The 14,525-nt window shown below is 47.7% G+C and overlaps 1 protein-coding gene across 3 annotated transcripts in view; it reads left to right on the top strand.

The window, feature by feature from the left end:
• Positions 1-14,525, top strand: part of RNF152 (ring finger protein 152) — a 63,943-nt gene that overhangs the window by 17,724 nt on the left and 31,694 nt on the right. Inside the window, exon 1 of one of the 3 annotated variants that reach the window (XM_066353475.1) lies at positions 11,385-11,501. The exons of the other annotated variants lie outside the window; for them this stretch is intronic. The gene's annotated coding sequence lies outside the window, so the exon portion shown is untranslated. Of the gene's footprint in view, positions 1-11,384; positions 11,502-14,525 lie in introns of those variants that run through there. 3 annotated transcript variants of the gene reach the window in all.

The raw sequence follows: 14,525 nt of genomic DNA on the forward strand, positions 1-14,525 counted from the left end.
CTTGTAAGGAGGGGCTGTTGCTTTGATTGTTTTCATACAGATGCTCCTTTAGGAGGCTACCCCAGTAGGAGCAGGGGCCCTACTGGGTAGGGTACACAAGGAACTTCCATGCCAGGTGGTACCGAGTGACGTGCTGTTGGAGATTACGTCCTGCTAGAGGTTTTAGAATGCTTTTTCATGGAAAAAGTAGCATTTGACAGTCCCCTTGAAGGGTATATGGGTCCCCTTGAATGCCACTCCACGAGCTGTGGGCACGTGGAGTGGCATTCCAGCAGCAGCAAGGTGGTAGGAGAGGGCGGGTCTTGCCTTGTGGACAACAAACAATGCCCCATGACTGGCTCCTGGAGCTGCGAGCCGCTGGCAGGGGAGGGATGAGGAGGCTGGTGGAGACAGGGACTCCGGCTTTGTTTGCTGGAAGCTGCTGAAGGTTGGGGGTGGGAAGGGTGTGGGTGGGAAGCTGTGTGTTCAGAAGCTTCCTCTGGCAGCAGTCCAGATGGACGGGAGCAGGGGAGGGAGAAGGTGGGAGACCAGGTGGCCAGAGAAGATGCGGGAAGGACTGGATTCCAGGGGAGGAGGAGTGGAAAGACATGTAGAGACAGAACTAGTAGAATTTTGGAGACTGACTATGTGAGAGGTGGGAGGTAAACAGGTTTTCAAGTCTGAAGTAGTGGGTGAAGAATGGGAACAAATAGAAAAGTGCATGAAAAAGACCAGATTTGGTAGAAATCAAAAGTTCATTTTGGAAATGACATTTATTTTCTTATCTACTTATTTGTTTAAATTTTTATTGATTGATTTTAGAGAGAGAGGGAAAAAAAACCATTTTGATTTGTTGTTCCAGTTAATTATGCATTCACTGATTGATTATATGTGCCCCGACCAGGTATTGAACCTGCAACGCTGGTGTATCTGTATGATGTTCTAACCATCGGAGCACCTGGCCAGGGCTAGAAACGGCATTGAGCAGACAGGTCAGAGCTGTGCCTTTGAGAGATGGTCACTGTCAGTCTGGGGTTGAACCACATTGCCAAGTGGGGGAGAGACCTCCAGGGAGCAGCCCACGGGAGGGCACAGGCCAGAGGCTGGTGGGAACAAAGGGAAGAAGTCTGTTTCCTTGAGCAGAGGACTCGTGTTTATTGAAAACCAAAAGTGATATGTGACTTCATATTCTGGCGTAGCTTAGCTTGTATTTATTATCCCCAAATTAGTTATGATGTCTCCGAGATTTAAGAGATTTAAAGCATTTTATAGGCTGTGCGGGGAGGAACACTCCATATATGGAACCCTGCCTGGAATATTGGGAATCTGGTTGGAAGACCCTCTGCTCGTCCGATCTGGCTGCTTGCTGCCTCATCCGCCCCTAGACGTGCTGCATGTGGGCCAGCTTCCCCTTCTAGCCTCCTTGAGGATGCCTGCCTTCTTCTCCTTCCTCTGTCCTTCTATTCAAATCCTGACTCCCCCTTCCATACCCCGCTTACATCCTCTCGCTGAATCCCAAATGATTGCAGTTGACAGTGACCTTGGCTGCCCATGACGCCTTGTGGATCCCAGAGATGGCAGCTGCTGACCTGTGACAGATGTGGGTCCAATGAGGGCTTTGCCCACCTTATGCATCTTTGCATCCTAGAAACTCCATTTATATTTTTTTCACCAGTAAATGTTGCTATGAACTCTTATCTCTAATTAGTTCCTAATCTCCTTAAAGACTGCAGTAATCTTCCACTTGTTAAATATCTCCCACCCTATGTGGGTTATGGCATCTTCGTACTACTCGTTAGTTAACCCTTTGAGTGTTTTGTTAACCCTTTGAGTGAGGATGTACATGAACGTTCATGCTACTCAGAAGGTTAAGGACTGTAGTGTCAGGAAGTTTTCTCTTTGGGGGCCCAACATCTTGATAGCTGAATTTTTTTTTTTTAATTTATGAAAATTTTTATTGATTGATTTGTTGTTCTTCTTTATGCATTGATTGGTTGATTCTTGTATGTGCCCTGACCCAGGATCAAACCACAACCTTGGTATATCAGGATCTACTGAGCTACCTGGCCAGACGTGGTTGCTGAATCTTGTACCTGCAGTCAAGAAGTATAATATGTTGGTTACTACCATTGGCTTAGTTTATAACTGCTCACAAAAATTAGGGGATATTTTATCACTTTGTATTCATTTTAAAATATTTTCTAATTTTTGTGAGCAGTATATTTGTTTACTGTTCAAAAGACATACTGGCCCTGGCCGGTTGGCTCAGCGGTAGAGCGTCGGCCTAGCGTGCGGAGGACCCGGGTTCGATGCCCGGCCAGGGCACATAGGAGAAGCGCCCATTTGCTTCTCCACCCCTCCGCCGCGCCTTCCTCTCTGTCTCTCTCTTCCCCTCCCGCAGCCAAGGCTCCATTGGAGCAAGGATGGCCCGGGCGCTGGGGACGGCTCTGTGGCCTCTGCCCCAGGCGCTAGAGTGGTTCTGGTCGCAACATGGCGACGCCCAGGAGGGTCGCAACATGGCGATGCCCAGGATGGGCAGAGCATCGCCCCCTGGTGGGCAGAGCGTCGCCCCCTGGTGGGCGTGCCGGGTGGATCCCGGTCGGGCGCATGCGGGAGTCTGTCTGACTGTCTCTCCCTGTTTCCAGCTTCAGAAAAAATGCAAAAAAAAAAAAAAAAAAAAAAGACATACTGACTCTGTTGATTGATTTTTCCCTTCGGTCAGTTATCTGAGACTGGGGCAGCAGGAAGACTAGGCTGGGGTAAATTACCTAGAGTTTGACTCGGTTTCATGTAAGATATTCGGGGTAGGTTTTCAGGAACCTAAATACACTCAGAGCCCGAATGGGTAGAACAGTAGTAGAAGCTCAAGGTTAGTTTTTACTATTTCTGAAATGAATCAGACAGAATTCCCTTAGTCCAGGATGACAAATGGTTGTGAATAAACAAAATGAAACTATGATTATTAAGATAGATTTGGAAAATACTTTAGAGAGTGCGGTGGCTTTAATTTTTCTTCCATAAGATTTGTTTACTAATACAATCTCCATTCCGTCAGCCCCCGAAGCCTCCAGTAATTAGTACCAGTTAGTCAGAATCTGCGGTCCTGCACGCTGGCCTGTTCCATGTTCCCAGAGAACAAGTCTGCTTTCTTTGGGTTTGGGGGAAAGAGCTCTTCTGCCTCAGAGAAGGTGTTGGGTGGACTGAAGTTTGTAAGTGACTTTGGAAGAATCAGAGTTCAGTTTGTTGGCAGAAAAAGAAGCTGATGGTGCCGGAAGCCCTGCCACTGTAAGATGTGAGGCCTGCCGTGTTTGTACGTAGCTGATTGTGAAATTTTGAATAACATTTTAAATGTGGAATACATCTGAGTTGAGTTTGTCAGTTAAAGAAATAATTGCTTATGTGGACCTGGCAGAACCAATCCGGCTCATTTGTGAAGCTCTGTGTAAGTTAACCAATTTCATTCTCAGAATAATTTAGGAATAGATTCTGGTTTTCTGTCCCCAGTTTTTGGATGACCAAACTGAGGCACAGAGAAGTTTGGGAGCTTGCTCAGCAATATGCCCCCAGGGGGCAAAATCCCAATGGGAACCCCAAATCTGATCAGTAGTAGACAGCATGAGTATGCCAGCCCATTACAGTATAGCGGGTTCCCCAATGTTGCAGAGGTAGTTATTGTAGCAGGAGGAGGAGAAGAAGGGGGAGCAGAAGAAGCAGCTATCAGAAACAAAATATACTAACAGTAAACGTCTTTATAGCAATTAATTTCTGGATGCAAAGATGAACATGATATTAAAGATGAAATACTAAAAATATTAGCATTTTAATTCCTCTCTCTGTGCTCTAGTCATAATAGAGTTGTAATTAATTATCTTATTGGGGCTATGTTGTTTCCACACCAAAAATTTATCTGGAAATTAGAGTGCAACAAAGAGCTATGAAATCTTGCTGGAAGTGGTCATATCCATGACATGACGGTGCAAGTATGGAAGGTGAGGTTATTTTCAGGGAAGTCGCTTCACTAGAGTAGTCAATGCTTTCTACATGTAGGACAAGCCTACAGAAGGAGTTCTAACTATGGATTTGTAATGTATAATGGGAATGGATACATTTTCAGAACTATTTTAGAGGTTAAAAATTAGACTGCCCAGATTTATTCAAAGTTTTTAACCAGACAGTATCAAGGTCATTAGCAATATTCTTGGCTCTGGTAGTAAGTTTCTTTTAAAATAAACATTTTATGTTCTAATAAACATTATAAAAAAATAAGCCTGTCCTATGATGTCTCCATTTCCGGTGTTTGTTGGAAGTAACTTACATCACCAGGTTTGTGGCCCTCTCTACAGCAGGGTCCTCCTTTGGGGTCTCTTTCTTGAGAGGTTTTAGCTTTTGCCATGACACGTCTAGGTGTCAGGCGCTTATCCTGTCTTGAGTGAATTGTTCCCATTAATAGTAGGGAGACCTTGAGACTAGTGACACAGGACTGCCGTTCCCAGGTGGATAGAACACGCCATGCTGTTCAGCCTGGTCATGCTCCAGGAATCACTCTCTGCCCTCCTCCAGTCTCCCTTCTGATAGATAGTGTGTCATCAGCCTACCTTGGGACACCAGTGTGATCACACCCACTGGGCCTGCAGTGTCCATGGTTGTACCATTAAAGATTCATTCCTTGTGGTGTGAAAACAACAGGAGTGGTGGTCACTTAGGGCTGAGGGCTGTGTCCCTACTCTGCTACGTATTTGTCAGCCTTCTGATCCTGAGTAAATGACCTCATTGAAGATGAGGCCAGCGCCACCTGTCTTGAAGGGTCTCAGTGAAGGTTAATGATGATAACTTGTGCCTGGAGTGCTTGCAAGGGGCCAGGTGCTGTTTTAAGTATTACGTATATGTTAGTTCATTTAATTCTCAGAGCAGGCTGCGGTAGGAAACTGGAGGCAGGCCCAGAGAAAGGGTTTTCTTCCTTTTTCTCTTTTTTTAGTTTCTTGAATTTATTGGGGTGATATTGGTTAATAAAATTATATAGGTTTCAGGGGTACAATTCTATAGTGCATCGTCTGTAGATTGCATTGTGTGTTCACCACCCCAAAGGACCAGAGAAATTAGACGATGTTTCTGAGGTCTGAAGCTGGTATGTAGACAATTCGGCACAAGTTGGTTCCTTTCTCTTTTCCTTTTGGGTTTTATGTCCATGAGTCCTTCGCTAAAGTGCGAGTGCCCTTGTGAAGGGCAACACCTCCAGAAGGCTCATTATTTGAATCTGGTCTGTACCATGCCCTCTGGGAAGCAGGTGCAGAAAGGGGGCGGGAACATGAGGAATGACAGTACCTAGGCTCTGCTGAGACTTGGGGACGGGTGGTGGCAGGGACCTCCCCCCGAGGTAGTGGGAGGGGTAAGGCAAGCATCACAAGCAGGGCAGGAGGCACGGGCCCAGGAAGTTGGGCGCCCACCATAAATTGGACAGTTGGCCTGGGATGGGCTGGTCCCTGACCTTGGCATCATTTTCCTTGTTTTGGATTGAAGAAGTGAGGATAGCAAACATGCTGGTATGGAAATAGGATTTTGATCCTTTTCCTTTCTTGGTTAACCTTGAAGATCTCTTCTTCTTTCCACGTGTCTTTAAAAAAAAAAGGTTGAGAACAGTGATGTCCTGAAGCAAAACCTACAGGGAGCAGAGTTCAGGGTCATCCTTGGCCGAGACACAAACACCAGACTGGACCTTGGAGCCATGGAGTCAGCAGGGATTTATTTTTTTTTAATTTATTTATTGGTTATAGAGAGGAAGGGAAAGAGCGAGACTAATCCGCTTTTCGGTCACGTGTGAGAATCCAGAATGTTGTTGACCTTTTCAAGAAGTTGCCTTGGCAATGCCAGCTCTTGACTTTCCTACATTCTTTTCTGCTCTGCAGTTTTCCTTCACGTAACGACAAGGCAACATACAGGTTTATGCTTTTCATTCATTTGAAGTTGCCTCTAAAGCCGGTACTGATCCCTGTGACCTGAAGTGGCCTTTGTGGGTGCCCAGTGCTCCACTCGTCCGCTCAGGGTAACCGGCTGCACTCACCACTGTCCTGGGGTCTCTGAGCTGACACTGAGTAGGTGTGGTTGATCTTGGAATGATGAGTAAATGGAGGGGGAGAAAAAAAGAAATACTGGAAAATATTTTTAAATACTTTTTTGTTTGGGAGGATCAGCCCTGAACAAAACACAGACATGTGTTGTAAGCCTTCAGCAGCTTGTGGAGGACGGCCTCTGTAGCCAGCAGCTTGCCCTGGCCGCCTGGGCCGGCTCAGGGAGGACTAGGGAGAGAGGAAAACCGTGCATCTTCTTGCCTGGCCTGTAAAACAGGTGCCTGGGCATCCAGACGGCCCCCTGGGGGCTCATTAAGTTCCAAGAAGGTGAGCAAAATGAATTTAATGTATTGTTTGTTTTGGCTAGAATATTAGTTTAAGGAGAAATTTACATAACAGCAGAGCTGTATTTTTTGGTGCATTTTTGTGTATTTTTAGAATACTGCAGGTTTTCATCAGAGAATTCAAATACACTGGGCATGGGTAACTGTTTTATGGGACTTAATAGCATTAATTTACATTTTAAATGATTACTGTGAGTTACAGTTCTCTTTGCCTTTCCTGCTGCATTGCTGTTGGTAGCAGGATTTGTTTGATGCCAAGTTCACGGTCAGGAACGGATGCCTGGATGGTTTAAAAAAAAAAGAACTTCTTTCCACCATCTCTTTGCTCCCCCTTCCTGCTGCCAGGAAACACCAGTAAAAAGCATCCCGAGTGCTGGGTTCAGTTTGTCATCACTTTGCTTTCGGGATGCATGGGTAACTTGAGTTCGCCCTCACGTCTTTTAAATCAGAAACAGGCTTGCTTCCTAAACCCATTAGCTAGCAGGCTATCTAGGTGTTCTTCCATCAGCAGCTGTGACATTGAATGCTTGATGGGGGAAAAAAAATTCCCTGACAGGCAGAGATGTAAAAAACTGCACACAAACTCTGGCCATCTGCTCATCCCACTCTTAAGGGACTCAACTGAGTCAGTATGGGACAAGCCCTCAGTCTGTTGTTGGCTATGTTGTTGCTTTTTTTTAATCTTTTATTTTTGAGAGTGAGAGAAGGAGAGAAGCATCAACTCATGTGTTGTCCCACTTAGCTGTGCATTGATTGCTTCTCTTACGTGCCTTCAATTCAGTGAAATTGGACTGGTGACCTTGGGATCAAGCTGAGCTGGCAACCCCGGCTCAAGCCAGGGACCTCAGGTTTTGAACCGGCAACCTCAGAGTTCTAGGTCAATGCGCCACCACCTGTCAGGCTGTTCTTGCTTTTTAAAGTGTCCCTGCTGGTTTGCTGGAGCACATTCCTTAGTTCTGAAGGCTACTAGAGCATCTGACCGTGGTCTGGCTAAGCCGAGGGGACACAAGGGCCGGTGGTGGAAAAGCCAGTGCTGTTGCCTTGGAGAAGGTCACAGGTTCAAGAGGTCACACATGTGCACCATGCCCCAGTGTCTGTAGAGAGTGGGGAACAGCGCTGTAGGAGTATCTAGGCGGAGACGATGGGACATCCGCAGGGAAGGGTGCACAGTTTGTTAAAGCCAGATGGGGGATGTATGGAGAAGAGGGTGTGGGTCAGATGAGGCTGGAAATGTGACCAGATTGCAGAAAGACCCATAGACGCTGCTGGGTGTGTGGGCTCCACCTGTTAGGAACACAAAGGGAAGAGAAGACTGGAAGCTCTGTTGGGGCATCCTCAGAAGGGCTTAGGAGATTGGGCAGGAAGAGTGGGTGAGTCCTGGCTCTGCCCGTTACTCTGTAATGTGAGCAGTTGTTTTGGGCATCTTTGCTTCCATTTTTGACTTACAATATGGGGTTGATGGGGGCACCTTCTCTGAGTTGTCCCAAAGATAAAAGAGTCACTGTAAGTAATCCCCTGGCATGGAGCAGCCCCCTCCCCCCGAGGGCTGTCAGGAGTTCACTAGAAGGGTGGAGTGGGAGAGACTGGAGATGAGGGAGCTGATTGCAGGGCTTTGAGGTCGGCCAGCAGTTCTGAGCGTGGAGTGTCCTATAGGGCACTGGTCCGCTGAGTCCCTGGGAGGCTGGAGCTACATGATCAAGAACATTCCTACCTGCTTCTCCACTAGCCTCGGGCAGTTGTAGGAACGGACCTAAGAGAAATTTTAGGAGGCAGAGTAACCAGGGCTTGGTGAACCCTCAGAAGCGTCCTATTAGCTTGTATTCTGGATGACATGGTTCCTCCAGTGCCCCCTTGTCCCAACCGGGGGAGGTCAGCAGTGGAACCGCAGCTGGCCAGCTTTCCTTGCACACTGGAAGAAAATGACCAGTTTTAGACTTGCAGACAGTTGTCTTTGGGGGAGAGGTGGACAGATATCATGGGGAATATTTGCCTTCCATTTAAAATGCATTTCCTTGGAAATCATTCGGACTGTATGTGTAAACGCTAGTGTTGAGAAACGTCTTTTCCAAGGCACAGAAGTATTAGTCCCTCATGAACGCTTTTTGAGCAAGAGAGACTCTAAATTTTGCAAGTACTCTTAGGGCTGAATTCCTAGCAGCTGGGGATTATCTGGGCCTTGGGTTTAGTCAGTCTGCAAAACAATTCAGCAAAGTATATAAAGGCTGGGGGAGAGGAAGGGGGAGGGGACATCATATTGCTTTTTTTGTGCTGCCAGCCAGGTTTGTCACATGGATTAGTCATTTAGATAGGAACAGCCATGAATCACTGCTTAGAGTTTCGCATTTAATTTTATCCCGGAAGCAATTTCCTTTCAAATTTTTGAGCTGTAGTTATCATTAATGAATTAAACATTGTGAAACCCAGAGAACTACTAATTCGTTTTGAAATAAGTAGACATTTACATCTGAAAAAGAAACCTTTTTTTTTTTCCAGTGGTGTTTAGTATTTTCAAGCTCAGGAGATGTACACTGGGTTTTTGCAGGTGTCATTTCCTAGAGCAGTTAGTGGCAGGGAGTGGGGGTCACTGGGCTTGGCTTCTTGGCTGCAGGTTTGGGGGCATGAAAAATGAAGTCAAGATTTCTCGGTGACCAGGGACGAGGTGTTTTCCAGGAGGGGAAGATTAAAATATGTGGAAAAGGCAGCTGATTTAGCAGAGCTCTCCACCTAAGTTTATATTCAGTGCTTTTCAGCTTAAGCCTCTCAATCTGATTCATTCCTGGGACACCTGTCCTTCTCTTTGGCCCGCCTTCTTTCCCTTTATTGAGTGTTGCTGTGGAATGGGTTCATGCAGTCCTCAGAAGTTGTTGGACCACGTGTCTGTGGCTGCTCCACCCAGCCTCTCAAACACTGAATCCCAGCTTCAGGAAAGCATGCCCGGTGCAGGGTGACGGACGTGGAAGGGCCCTGTGGTCACACAGCAGTGCTTGAAGACTGGGAAGCCCAGAAGGAGTAACACAAAGGCCAGAGCCCTTACGTTTCAGGCCTGGAAGACATGTTTAGCTCTTTTCCTTGAAGACACTTCAGTGTGAAAAGCTGGTTAGAGAATAAGTGGGTTGTGTCTACAGCAATGTTATTTGAACATTTGGAAAGGTGAAGGGGCTACTTTTTAGGCCAACAGATTTGATTTTGGACATGGAAGGCTTCTGAGACTTTGTTCGTTTAACTTGTCTGGTTTTGTGTGTGTGTGTGTGTGTTTTCTTTTTTTTAAGACAAGATTTCGGGCTGTTTTTTTAACCCCTTCTTTTCCACGCTGCACCTTTTTAAAAAGGCTCCTGCTTGCCAACTGAAGCTCTTTCAGGACGGTCATCTCATTTGTGGAGGACCTCTGACCCTCTGAGCCTCGGTTTCCTCTGTGTGTAGAATGGAGGCGGTGACACCTGCCCTTCTCCCAGCCACACAGTCGGTCATGTAGATTGAGTGAGACTGTGGATATGAAAACACCTGTCTGGTACCTTTCTACGAGCCTGGGAAGCAGAGGGGAATGAAGAGGGTCAGGCTGGCAGGGAAAGGACTTTGTGTACGGACAGGGAGAATGGGTCCCCCCACATGTCCCCATTCCTTCCCCGACTTAGGACGTGAATGAGCTAGACTAGCTTCTTAGAGGAAGGACATTTCCTTTGAGGGACTTGGGACCTTGTCTTTCTTCCTCCAGTCCATCCAGGCGGGGGGCTGTTCTGTGAAAGCCATTTCTGAGCACAGATCTGTATTTTCTCTTTTCTGTTTGGTGCTGCTTCTAGATCCAGAGGGTATTATGATTCCTCAGTTGTTCATTTCCTCCTCATATTAATTTCCTAGCACTGCTGTAATGAAACACCACAAACTGCATGGCTTACAACAACAGAAATGCATTCTCCGGCAGTTCTGGGGGGGCTAGAGGTCCAAGGTCAAGGTGTCAGCAGGGCCGCACTCCCACTGACACCTATAGGGGACAATCCTCCCTGCCCCTTCCAGCTTCTGGTGTGGCCAGCACTCCTTGGCTTGCAGCTGCATTGCTCTGGTCTCTGCCTGCCTGTCATCACATGGCCTCTCTTCTGTGTCCCCTCTCTTCTTAAGGACACAAGTCATGTTGAATTAAGCTCCCCCCCACCCCACCCCCACAGTCCAGTATGACCTCATCTTAACTAACTACATGTGTCAGGATTAGGACTTGACATACCTGTTTTGGAGACACCATCCAACCTGCGACAACCCCTCCCCACCCCATCCCATGCCAGGGGGTTAGAATTCATTCACACCACAATTTCAAGTCCGTCTTCAGAGGGCGGCGTGCCCCACCCTGCAAGGGGATGCCGCACCCTGGCTCTTTTCCAGAACTGTCTGCAGTGCCATCGTGCCTCTGACGACTGTCGTGCAGCCCCTGGGAGCATGGACGGGAGGGTTACGCAGCCTTTCAGAAGCGACTCAGAGTCTGAGCACCGAAAAGGCCCTCGAGCTCTGCTGCCGATTCCACTTCAGTCAGCTAAGCCCGAAACCAAGAAGCCGAGATGGTGCCTCTGGGAAGTGCAAAACAGTCCTTCCCGTTTTATTGGAAACAATTGGTTTTATCAGAAGCACCGAGGTGGGAATTGGAGCAAAGGCAGCCTGTCCCATCCTGTGAGGTGGTGCGGGTACACGGTGGCTTCCGGATGATGTCCGCAGCAGAGCCCCGGCGCTGGCCCAGGGCCCAGGGCGGGCCGAGCGCATCAGGCTGGCGCACGTGGGGAGAAAGCTGCCCCCTCCGCCCTCTGCACTCAGTGATGGGCGTCGCCCGGTGCAGGGGAAACGCGGGCTGCCCCCACACCGGGTTCACCCGGCAGAAGGGAGCCAGGAGACCCCGAGCGGGGTCCTGGTTTTGCCCCCGTCTCACTGACTGAACACAGCACATTTCCTCTTCAAAGGGCTCCTGGGCTCCTGGTCCCTGTGAAAAGCGTGAAATGTGCTGCACCCCGCTGCCTGCCGGGCCATGGCTGAGATGCTGTGTGCGCACCGCACACCGCGCCAGACAGTGAGTCAACGCAAAGGGTGCGCGGACCGTGCGGCAGCCACGCGCCCGCTCTCTGTCCACGAATAAACGGTAAACCTCCACAGACAGGCTCGGGCGGAGGTAGGGAAGGGTCCGGCGTGCCAAGGGTCTTGTTCCCAGGGCCTGGGCAGGCCTGGAAGGAGCACCCGGTGGGAGCCCTGGGCAGACGTCACCTGCAGATAAAGTGGAGGAACTGCTGGAGGGTGGCAGCCTGAATGTCCCCTTGGGGTGACGGTTGCAATAAGATGTTGAAGGAGACAGAACTGTGAATATTTCCTGATGTGGCAGTGTCTCAGGGACAAGTGGCTTGGGGGACAAAGGGCCAGCCAGGAGTCCAGTAAGTGTCAGCCCTGGAGGGCTAAGGAACCAGAAAGGACTCGTGAAAGGCGAGGAGCCCCAGGCAGGAAGTCACTGCTGAGCTGACCTGCAGGGGTTCTTGGGTAGGGTCTCAGACAGTTGTACCAAAACTGCTTAGCTCCCCCATGAAGGTTAGGGCGGACCCAGAAACTGGGGTGGTGGGAAGGGACGCCAGGTGGGAAAAAGGAGGGCAGGGATCAACCCTACTCCAGGTTGGGACAGACCATGCCTGGGACAGAGCATTTGTTCTGCTTCATTCACTTCAATAAATTTAGTAGCAGAGAAGGTTTCAAAATAAACAATGCCCCCACCTCAGCGCAGACTAGAGGTCGTTTTACTGCGGCTTCTACTGCTGCTGTTGGAGTTCTCTGATTATTCTAACCACAAGGCAAACACATTCCTTTGAGAAACACTATTAAATGTTTAATCACTATTATTACTAGAACACTATTAAATGTATGAATACGTGTCTATGATAAATTTACTTTAAATGACTATTGATTCACAGGGCTGTGGCTGAGGCGTGTTATGCAATAGGGTACCGTCCAAAGAGTGAATGAATGAAGGCCCCCAGTCCTATGTTGATTGCTGGCCAGGGCCTGGGCGACCTGGGAATGGAGTGTGGGATCCCTTGCTAGTACTTTTGTGACCTTGTAGAATCAGAACGTGACCATGAACCACAAGATGTTGGCCTGTGAAAGAAGTAACTAACAGTAGCTGAAGAGAGAACTGCAGTAGTAACAACAGACCGGGAGGAACCTTCTCTTGCCTGTTGTTGCCCCTGGAGACACCGCCATTTACGTGGCTGTTGAAAATTTCCTTCACTTTGCTGGGATTCAGACTAGAGTCTTCTGAGGCCCCAAGGGGTCAAAAGCAAGGCCCAGCTAAAATAGAAGACAGCAATGGATAGAAAAATACTTTAGTTTTACCATGAAAATAAAACGACCTGGGCACAGTGTTGGAGGCACTGAAATTTGGTGATTTCAGTTTCTGTTGTGACTTGATGTTGGATGAATCACTTCATTTCCTTAAAGTGTCAGTTTTCTCATTTGTGAAAGAGAAGAATGTTGACTTTCTCATACAGTGCTGGGGGTCATCCAATGAGTGACACGCACAACAGTATTTGAAAATTGACATACGATACAACTGATATATAGGATTTATTGGCACAAAACTAAAAAGTCTGATTTTCTCCCTATTATGCCCGTTCCCCTGCCTCTATTTTAATTATATTTATGCCTAAGTTTTGATTGAAAAAAGGCTGGGTTTTCTTCTTGTTTTACTACTTAATTAATTTAAAATGTTACCCTGAGTAATAGCACTATAATCTAGATGAGGGTTGTTGGAAGAGCAGGAATTGTACAGAAGGGTGTTTGTAAATAATGCTTAGGTGACACTATTGTGGTAATTATGGCTCTTTGAAGATGAGTTTTATAGCAAGTCCTCAATTTTCCTGTCACTGTTTATCGGGCTCCCACTTTAAGCAGCACATTTGTTTCACGGAACTAGCTGTTCAGGGATCTGAATCCCGAGAGAGCTCAGAAGCTCTGTGAGTCCAGTTTCCATTTAATGTGGTTAATTTCATGGACCCTCAAGAGGACAGTGGTTGTTCTATTGCCCCCCTTTCCCACCCCCAGTGAGGTGAGGATGGGAGGAAGTTGTAGCACATCCCCTAGATGCTCAGTCTCTGGCTCCAATGAACAATTATCCCTGGATCAGTCACTTGGCTGCTGAACCCTTGGTGGCCAGAGGGGTCCTCGTGACGACGCTCTGGGGAGCCCGCACCCCAGGGATGGCCGCCGCATCACCCATTCCTTCTGTGCCTGAACTTGGGAGGCTCTGGGCACTGGAGGGGGCATAAAAGTTCAGGACCTTTGAGGGAAAGGGAGGTAAGGGGAAGGTAGGACAGGACAGAGGCGGGATAAATGGTGATCGAAAGGAAGCTGACTTGGGGTGGTGAACACACGCTATAATAGACAGATGGCGTATTATAGACTTGTTCCCTTGAAACCTATATAATTTTATTAACCAATGTCACCCCAATAAATTCAATTAAAGAAATAAAGACAATTGTGATTGCAAAAAAAAAAAAATGTGCAGGACTCTCCTGCACATAAGTAAGTCTAAGTGCACTCAGGGGTCTTTGAAACAAGCTCTTGCAGACCCCAGGCTTTGTGGCTTTCCCAGGAGAGGGACCCATTGTAGGTTTCACCGTGTCATTCTACAGCCTATGTGTGTTCTCCAGCTTTCAGTTGTAAGAGTCTCGAACGTCAGCTCTTTTGTTTTCACTTGACTCACCAGTGCCATTGGAATCTAATTTCAGGTAGAAGTCAGCCTGGGGAGGCATCTAGAGTCAGGACTGCAGGAGCCCTTGGCAGTCATCTCGTCCAGTTCAACGAGAACTCTGAGACTCAGAGAAGTCAAGTGACTTGGTCCAGGTTACACAGTCAGGTAATGACAGAGCCGGGACAAGAACTCAGGGCTCTTTAATGACCCGGATGTAGGGAAACATCAAGGGGGTTCCCTTGAAGTGTGGAATAAGGAATACTTAACAGGTGTACACTCTCTTAGTTCAGCCAGGTTATTTCTGAGGCTGTGCTATGACCAACGTAATGAGTCACATGGACTAGAGCATCCTAATTTATTACAGTGCTGGTAATCCAGAGTACCCTTATGATGCTACCTACCTTATTGAAAAATTTTACTAAATGCATCGGT

This window comes from Saccopteryx leptura, chromosome 11 (assembly GCF_036850995.1).
Source record: "Saccopteryx leptura isolate mSacLep1 chromosome 11, mSacLep1_pri_phased_curated, whole genome shotgun sequence".
In the NCBI taxonomy this organism is placed as follows: Eukaryota; Metazoa; Chordata; class Mammalia; order Chiroptera; family Emballonuridae; genus Saccopteryx; species Saccopteryx leptura.